At 42.2% G+C, this 10020-nt stretch overlaps 1 non-coding gene across 1 annotated transcript; it reads left to right on the forward strand.

The window, feature by feature from the left end:
• Positions 1 to 9043: 9043 nt before the first annotated feature.
• On the forward strand, positions 9044 to 9182 carry LOC114809344. The gene has a single exon (XR_003757131.1). It is a non-coding gene; the product is annotated as a small nucleolar RNA SNORA7 (small nucleolar RNA).
• The last annotated feature ends 838 nt before the right edge of the window (positions 9183 to 10020 follow it).

Raw genomic sequence — 10020 nt, forward strand, 5'->3', positions numbered from 1 at the left:
TGTCATCTGCATAGAGATGATAGTTTAAGCTATGGGAGCGAATGAGTTCACCAAGGGAGTAAATGTAGATGGAGAACAGAAGAGGGCCAAGAATTGCCCCTTGAGGAACCCCTATAGTTAGAGTATGGGAGGGGGAGGAGGAGCCTGCAGAGGAGACCGAGAATGAATGGCCAGAAAGATAAGAGGAGAACCAGGAGAGGTCTGAGTCCATGAAGCCAAGGTGAGATAAGGTGTGGAGGAGACGGGTATGGTCTACAGTGTCAAAGGGAGCTGAGAGGTCAAGGAGAATTAGGATAGAATGGGAGCCATTGGATTTGGCAAGAAGGAGGTCATGAATGACCTTTGAGAGAGCAGTCTCGGTAGAGTGGAGGGGACGGAAGCCAGATTGGATGGGGTCCAGGAGAGAATTGGAGTTAAGGAATTCTAGGCAGCGAGTGTAGATGACTTGTTCTAAGAGTTTGGAAAGGAAGGGTAAGAGGGAGATAGGGCGATAACTGGAAGGGAAGTGGGGTATATCTGTAAATAATAATGCTTTATTGCACATTTATCACCTTCAGCAATTGTTTTCAAGCCTGTCTTATGGTATCCTTATCTTCAGGAAAGCTTTGCTCCAAGATACCTAGTAATCTCTTTCCCAGTTACTGCAGGATTCGAGGCTGATAAATGCTGTGTTAGTCCCATGCACTGTTGAATTAAAAATCATAATAATGATGATAATGATAATAATAGTATTTTAAACATTTAAGTGCTTACTTTGTGCCAAGTACTGTACTAAGCGTTGAGGTAGCTGCATGATAATCAGGTCTCACATGGGACTTTCATGCTAATTAGGAGAGAGAACAGGTAGTTAATTCTCATTTTACAGATGAGGGAACTCAGGGCCAGAGAAGTTAAGTGATTTGCACAAGATCACACAGCAGGTAAGTGGTGGAGCTGGGAATAGAATCCAGGTCCTCTGACTCCCAGACCCATGCTCTTTCTTTGAGACTATGGTTTATTATGTCTTTAACTCACTCATTCAACTCTCCCAACATATATTTTCCCTCTTTAAGCTCACCACAGAGGAACTTCAATCAATCAATCAATCAATTGTATTTATTGAGCACTTACTGTGTATAGAACACTACACTAAGTGTTTGGGAGAGTACACTATAACAGACCCATTCCTAGTCCACAGTAAGCTTATAGTATCCTGCTGTCTCCATTTTCCTCACATGTCCCAGCCAACCAACTTCTTTTACTATGAATATTTTCTTCAGTGCTGGTGAGCTGAGTGCCTTCCAGGACCTCATTATTGGTAAACTTACCTTGCCATTGATTTTTGAATTTGGCTGGCTGATGATGCCCGTAAAAGTGCTCAGTTGCTAAACAACTGGAAAAATCATCTTTCTGCCAAACTATTTTTACTATTAATAGTGCTTATCACCATTGTTTCCCTTTAAATATTAAGTATATAAATCACGATAATTTCATTAATTAATGAAAACAAGGTTATTCAAGACATTTTCAACCTTACAAGGAATCAAATGTATCAAAATTGTAGCTTTATCATTGTTTCATATTACAGAAGAGTGGGTGAAACAATGCAAATATAAACTATTGCTATTGTAAATTGAGAATCAGATTCTTGGTAGAGAAATCTATTTTTTTTCACGAGATGTATTCCTCTTTTTTTACCCTGAACTTTGTGGTGAGCCCACAACAAGCTGCCTTACCAGTGACTGTTTATGATCCCTGGAACAACAGCAAGGAAGAGACTTTGCAAAGGCACTTATGCGTTCTACCTGAGGCAGGTGATTGCTGACCTGTGAGGGGCAGAGCATGGAGGGAGGTGGGGCTTTCTTTCCCTTTTCTACCCAGTAACAGGCCTGGACCAATCAATGAATGTAATAATAATACTAATAATGTTGGTATTTGTTAAGCGCTTACTATGTGCCGAGCACTGTTCTAAGCGCTGGGGTAGACATAGGGGAATCAGGTTGTCCCACGTGGGGCTCACAGTCTTAATCCCCATTTTACAGATGAGGGAACTGAGGCACAGAGAAGTGAAGTGACTTGCCCACAGTCACACAGCTGACAAGTGGCAGAGCTGGGATTCGAACTCATGAGCCCTGACTCCAAAGCCCATGCTCTTTCCACTGAACCAAGCTGCTTCTCACACTGCTTCTCTTCTGTACGTAGAGCCACAGATGCTAAACCTAAGGCAGACAAAAGGTGGTTGCTCTTAGGCATGCGAAGGCACTTGGAGGCACTCACAGAGGAGAGCAGCAAAAGGCGGCAGCACTTGGAAGCAGAAAGAAGCATTGGCAGAACAGGCTCCTTTGACCACAGACTGGTATTGGACCCTTGGTGGAGTGAGTGAGAGTATGCGTATGTGTCACTCTTTTGCATGCAGTAAAAATAAGTAAAAAACTTTTCACAGTAATCTTGGTGATCAGAGTTTGAACTCTATTATGGGTCATTGAGGCTTCCCTGCTCCAGAAAGGTCCTGGGTGGTAAGAGACAGAGGCTCCCAACAAACTTGATATCCATAATGCTTATAAAATGGAAGAAACCAATGACTTCCCATAACACTTTGTTCCTTCAGCTTTAAATAGGACTTAGTCAAAAGATCTTGAATAATGCAAATTACTATTAGATCTGTCATTTGGTATGTTGGCGAGCATTATTTTGAAAGTGAACTAAAAAACCCAAAATCAAGATTACTACTGTTCTTTAGTGTTTTTAGAACTACAACATTTGTAACAGTAGATAGCGGTTGCACCTCAGAAATTCACTGTGAATGATTGCCAAAAGCAGCAGTGTTCGAACACTTCTCTCTATAGTATCAGTTATCCATTCAAAATGACCTAAGCAGTCCAAATCACAGAATATCCCTTTTTGTCTTGGTTTGTTTCAGATATCTATAAATCTAATTTGTCCCATATTCTGGAGAATACTGATTGTAACTGGATTGTACTGGGCAAATAGTGTTGAATGCACTCAGACCTTGCCATAATAATACAGTTTATTCCAGTTCTGCTTCCGTTATACTATGACTATAAAATCGTAAGTCCATTAAAATTCAGATGAATTAAGTATATTGCAAGAAAACATGATCGTCATAAATGTAGTAGTTTACAAAGAACGCTTTTCTGTTTGTAAGAGTTGCTGATAGCCACTGTCCATGTGCTGCTGTGTCTAATGGTGATGGTGGGCAATAAGATCACCGTAAAACATGTACACCATTCATCCTTGGATCTGTAAGCCTTCCCTTTAAATATATATTTCATTACTCTGCAATTTCTTTGAATAATGTTTTAAGTAGGAAAGACTCAGTAATAATATCAGACTTTTACCCAGGAGCCTACACTGAAACGAAGTGGTAGACATTTGTTCCTGCATTACTCACACTGTATGATGAATAGCAGCAATTATAGGAAAGAACAATATTAGTTTTACAGTTATTGTTATTAACTTAAAGTACTAAGAATAAAATCCCACATTTCACTAGCAACTCCAATCACTGCCAAAATATGTGACAGAGGAACATTTTGTAATCCCTGTATTTTGCACTGGCCGCACAACTAGAAACTATCAGAGCTAAGTCATTTATATCTTCTTATTACCAGCTTGCAGAAACCATTGAGAATATGGGGTTAGTGATGGATATTTTTGAGGCAGATGTTATTTTATTGTCTTTTGCTGTATTACATTTAGCATAGATTAGTTCTACCGCAGTTTATTGAAGTTACAAAAAAAGATTAGCAGGAGAAGAACAAGATGCACAACTTGTTTATCGTTGCACTCCAATGAAGTAGGTTTATATAGATTTGTTAAGAGTGGGCATGAATATTGTGAGTGTAAGACAAATAACCAGTGAGTAGTTAAAGAGGCAATTTGAGTAAAGCATTTCCAAACACAGAAGAAGCCCAGGAAACAGAAAAAAATTACAGAATTTCTTCACTAAATGGGAACAATTATTTCTTTAGAATAATATTATGAATAGAGTTGAGCAATGTGGAAATATCTTCTAGAATGTTTTCTGAAAGATCATATTTATTATAAAACTTCCTTAAATAGAGGAAAGAGTGTTTTTTCTTCAGCTAATTAATAATATAGCATCCCCAACGGGATACACTTTGTTCCCAACTGAACTGTTCACTAGAAAATTATGTTCTAATTTTTTATGGTATTTGTTGTTTACTATGTGTCAAACACTGTTCTAAGCACTGAGGCTGATATGAGTTAACTGGGTTGGACACAGTCCTTGTTCCATATGGAGCTCACAGTCTAAGTAGGAGAAAGAAGATGAGACCTGAGGCACAGAAAAGATAAGTGACTTGCCCAATCTTAGCCCCTAAACACACTCACAGTATCTGGACTGTGTAGCTGAAATTATCTCCTTAGGGTGCTCCTATATAGTTGTCCTTTATATTCCAAGAAGACCACCAATGGTGAAGTTCACCTAAGAATACATGTGTGACTTTTCACGGGAACCACAGTCCCAGGTACACTGGGCAAACAATAAGATTGTCCTTTACTGTGTTGCTGTACTTAATGCTGTAGAGCCCGGGACTGTTTTTTCTTCTGCTTCCTTGTCTCTCCATGCAGATCTTTTGCTCAAAGAGACTGACTCTCTTCTTCATGGCAATGGGCCATGCAGGTAATAATATTTTTGTTTTAATTTTGCTTTTAATTGTTTTGTTTTAATGATCCTTGTTAAGTGCTCACTTTGTGTCAAGCATGGTCTAAGCACTGAATTTGTTACAAGCTACTCAGGTTGTGACACAGTCCTTGTTCGTCATCGGGCTCATATCGTAAGTAGGAGGGAGTCCAGGTATTAAATCCCCATTTTACAGATGAGGAAACTGAGACACAGAGAAGTTTAGTGACTTGCCCAAGTTCACATAGCAGGCTGGTGGCAGAGCTAGGATTAAAACCCAGGTCCTCTGACTCTCAGGCCCAGACTCTAGGCCACACTGATTTCTAGCATAGTGAATGATAGAGATATTGGTAAAGAGATAAAATCAAAGGCAAGCATAGTATATATAGTGTATGTTCCTCTGTAGTATATTCATCTCTCTCTATATATGTAGATATATAGATATATCAGATTTACATACACATGCCCGTCGCCCCCACCCTTTGTTCTGGACCTTTAATTCTCTCTTCAGGCCCCCTGTTCCTCCCCCTCCCCCATCCCTCACCCCCAACGATCTGGTCACCTACTTCATCACGAAAATTAACACAATCAAGTCTGACCTCCCCAAAGTCACCCCTCCCCCTTCTGCCCTCCCTCCCCCCAACCGTCTCCTCTACTTTCCCATCTTTCCCTGCAGTATCCTCAGAGGAGATCTCCTCCCTCCTCGCAGGTGCCACCCCCTCCACCTGTGCTTGGGACCCCATTCCTGTTCATCTTATAAAAACAATCGCCCCTTCCCTCCTCCCCTCCTTAACTTCTATCTTTAATCACTTACTCTCCAATGGCTTCTTTCCCTCTGCCTTCAAACATGCCCATGTCTCCTCCATCCTAAAAAAACCCTCTCTCGACCCCAATTCCCCTTCCAGTTATTGCCCTATCTCCCTACTACCCTTCCTTTACAAGCCCCTAGAACGAGTCATCTACACTCGCTGCCTAGAATTCCTTAACTCCAATTGTCTCCTGGACCCCCTCCAATCTGGCTTCCGTCCCCTCCACTCTACCGAGACTGCTCTCTCAAAGGTCATCCATGACCTCCTTCTTGCCAAATCCAATGGCTCCTACTCTGTCCTAATCCTCCTTGACCTCTCAGCTGCCTTTGACACTGTAGACCATCCCCGTCTCCTCCACACCTTATCTCACCTTGGCTTCACAGACTCTGTCCTCTCCCGGTTCTCCTCTTATCTTTCTGGCCATTCATTCTTGGTCTCCTTCGCAGGCTTCTCCTCCCCCTCCCATCCTCTAACTGTAGGAGTTCCTCAAGGGTCAGTTCTTGGCCCTCTTCTGTTCTCATCTACAGTCACTCCATTGGTGAACTCATTCACTCCCATGGCTTCAACTATCACCTGTATGCAAATGACACACAAATCTACATCTCTGCCCCTGTCCTCTCCCCCTCCCTTCAGGCTCGTATCTCCTCCTGTCTCCAGGACGTCTCCACCTGGATGGCTGCCCGCCACCTAAAACTCAACATGACCAAAACTAAGCTCCTTATCTTCCCTCCCAAGCCCTGTCCTCTTGTTGACTTCCCTATCACTGTGGCTGGTACGACCATCCTTCCCATCTCTCAAGCCTGCAACCTTGGTGTTATCCTTGACTCAGCTCTCTCATTCACCCCACACATCCAATCTGTCACCAAGACCTGCCGGTCTCACCTCTATAATATCGCCAAGATCCGCCCTTTCCTCTCCACCCAAACAGCTATCTTACTGGTACAGGCTCTCATAATATCCTGGATGGATTATTGTGCCAGCTTTTTCTCTGATCTCCCTTCCTCCTGTCTCTCCCTGTTCCAGTCTATTCTTCATTCTGCTGCCCGGCTCATCTTCTGGCGGAAACGCTCTGGGCATGTCACTCCCCTTCTTAAAAACCTCCAGGGGTTGCCTATCAACCTCCGCACGAAACAAAAACGTCTCACTCTAGGCTTCAAGGCTATCACCTTGCCCCTTTCTACCTCTCCTTCCTTCTCTCTCTCTACTGCCCACCCTGTAGGCTCCACTCCTCCACCGCCCACTTCCTCACCGTCCCCTGTTCTTACCTATCCTGCCGTCGACCTCTAGACTTCATCCTCCCACTGTCCTGGAATGCCCTCCCTCCTCACCTTTGCCAAACTAACTCTCTTCCCCTCTTCAAAGCCCTACTGAGAGCTCACCTCCTCCTAGGGGCCTTCCCACACTGAGCTTCCCCTTTTCCCTCTGCTCCCTCTGCTGCCTCTCTGCCTCCCCCTTCACCTCCCCTCAGCTAAGTCCCCTTTCCCCCCCTTTCCCTCTGCTCCTCTCCCTCTCACTTTCCCTCCCCTCAGCACTGTGATCGTCTGCTCATTTGTATATATTTTTATTACCCTATTTATTTTGTTAATGAGATGTACATCCCCTTGATTCTATTTATTGCTATTGCTTTTGTCTGTCTCCCCCAATTAGACTGTAAGCCCATCAATGGTCAGGGATGGTCTCTGTTGCCTAATTGTACATTCCAAGTGCTTAGTACAGTGCTCTGCACATAGTAAGCACTCAATAAATATTATTGAATGAATGAATTGAATGAATGATGTTCTTGTGCAATCAATCAGTCAAAAACATTTATCGAGCACTTTCAGGGTGGGAAGTTAACCTGTCCACCAACTCTGTTGTACTCTCCCAGGTTCCATGGAGAATTGGCATACTTTGTTCTATGAAATGTTAATGAAGGTCAATTCTTCCCATTGATTTGATGATCCTGCTCAGTTGGTGCCTTACAGAATCCCTCTACCAGGCCTCTACAAACTTTATATTATAAATTTGACAGACTTTCCAAGCACAGGGGGCCCTAGAGAAGAGGGAGTGGGACTTTGAGCTGAAAGTTGTGAGATGGGATCCAGACCTATGTCTTAGGAGGAGTTAAATATCTTCTCTCTGCCTTTCACAGCAGTGCTGCAACTCAAGAGGGACAATGCTTATGACATATTGGTGTTTGTGAGGCAGGTTGGGCCAGCACCCTGGTGGAAGAGTCTTTCACTGAGAAGATAAAAAGATCCAGAAGCAGAGAGTGGGGGCAGGGAGGAGAAGAGCATTTACATACTTTAATTACCCTCTTCTCCCATTTTCAAGTATTTGGGAATTAGTTGTCTCTGCCTTTCATCTCTCTAAAGCATGAGTCAGTTATCAGTTGGTGCTGGAGAAGATGGCTGCAAACTGTAACATCTTAAAAAATATAACTTAAAGTATTTCTTTGTTGTTTTTTTTATAACTGTTCATTCTTACCCTCTACTATCATGCCTGACCTTGATTTGTATTTCAAGCCAATTCTGGCTTCTTCAAATAGAAGCACTTTATTTTTGTGATATTTAAGTGCTTACTATGTGCTAGACACTGTATTAAGTTCTGATAGGTTGGACACAAGCTAATCAGGTTGGACACAGTCCATGTCCCACATGGGGATCAGAGTCTTAATCCCCATTTTACAGATGACATAAGTGAGGCATAGAGAAGTTAAGTGACTTGCCCAAGTTCACAAAGAAAAGAGACACTTGAGAGGACACCCTTCCACAAAGGCTAAGCACAAAAGCCATTTCTGCTGCACATCCTTGGTGAGTTGGGAAATAATGGCATCCCATCGCACTATTATCAGTTCTTGGAGCTATAACTCCATCACTGCCAAAGGCCCTTTTCCAGCCCCAGTTTGGCCTTTGAGTGATGAAGTAACTATGGGATAGAGGGCATAAGTGCATCACTCTCAATTATGACCAAGGCTAAGGTTAAAGGTCTCTGGATTACCAAGAAAATATAGGGTGCTTGTGGCTGGGTTATGTCTGGCTCCAAACTAATCCTTGCTCAGAGCAAAGAGATTGGTACTTGAATCAATTAATCATATTTATTGAGCACTTACTGTGTATAGAGCACTTTACAAAGAGCTTAGGAAAATGCAATAGAGCACTTCACTAAGAGCTTAGGAAAATGCAACATAGGTGGTAGATGCATTCCTGTTCCCAAGAAACTGACAGTTTAGAAGGCAGACAGACATTATAATAAATTCAAGATATGATCATAAGTGCTATGGGGCAGGGTGTGGGATGAATGCCAAGTGTTCAAAGGGTACAGATCCAAGTACATAAATGATGCAGAAGGGAGAAGGAGTTGGGGGAAAAGAGGTCTTAATCAGGGAAGACCTCTTGGAGGAGATGTGACCTTAAGAAGACTTTGAAGGTAGGGAAAATAGTGGTCTGACATAAATAGAGGAAGATCGAGACCAAAGGGTGGATGTGGGAAAGGGGTTGATGATGTGATGGATAGATGAGATTGGGACAAGGAGCCAGATATGATCCAAAATCCCTTGCCATTCTCTCAACTCTGCCCCTCTTCCTATATTGCTCCCTACCATTTCTCTGTCCTCTCAGGGTCACATCTGGAGAGTTTTCCAGTACTCTACCAGTCATGACTACAGGAAGGAGAGTCAAGCAGAGGCATACCTATTCCATTCCTAGCTTGGGCAGCAACTAGTGGGTGGAAAGCAATCTGCTACAAGTCAAAACTCACCTGTGCTGGGCAGCAGCTGAGAAAGAGTGGAGAGCAGAGTCTTGTTTACTGCGTGGAAAGAGGCAATGGTAAACCATTGGTAAGGTGGGGCATTGGTAAGGTAATGGTAAGGTAGGGGTGTTCTGGGAGAGATGTGTCTATGGCGTCGCTATGGGTTGGACATGACTCAGCAACAACAACAACCCTTTCTCTCTTGTTTAAGCAAACATACATGTTTGAGTTTTGCAATAATAATTTCAATGCCAGACCTGATCTAGTGTGGGTCATTTAAAACATAACTGTGAAGATGCTTTTATAAAATGAATACAGCTGTATCCCTTTCTTTCTGAAAAGTCATTCTTAAAATTTACTCAGAGGACTTCTGTCCACATTGCTGCTTTTCTTTCATCTTTTATTCTTCTGTGGACTTCTTTTTTGGGAGGTAAAAAATATCTTCAGGAGACTCAGCATTCTTCACTTTTGGATTGTCCTTTAGTTGAAGTTAAATAAAACTAATCCAAATTCTACAGAATAGAACCAAAAATAACTTGGACTTTTGTACAGTTTAAAATCATGTGCATCCTTACTCTAGCAGGCCTCAGCAGCAAATACATTTCTTGTATTTCTACTTGGGGTAATCAGTTAAACCTGTCAGCTTCCCCACTCCAGTTTCTTATCTGTATCTTATGAGAAATTGCACTATAAATCCATGTCAGAAGACATTTAGTGAACTTAGATACCATTAGGTCCTATTTTATTTTACTTGTTTTCTTGTACTGCTAATATATTATCATTAAAAGTTTCAAAATACAAGTTTAAAATTTTTTTAGCTGTTTTGGGGGGAATTTT

This window comes from Ornithorhynchus anatinus, chromosome 2 (assembly GCF_004115215.2).
Source record: "Ornithorhynchus anatinus isolate Pmale09 chromosome 2, mOrnAna1.pri.v4, whole genome shotgun sequence".
In the NCBI taxonomy this organism is placed as follows: domain Eukaryota; kingdom Metazoa; phylum Chordata; class Mammalia; order Monotremata; family Ornithorhynchidae; genus Ornithorhynchus; species Ornithorhynchus anatinus.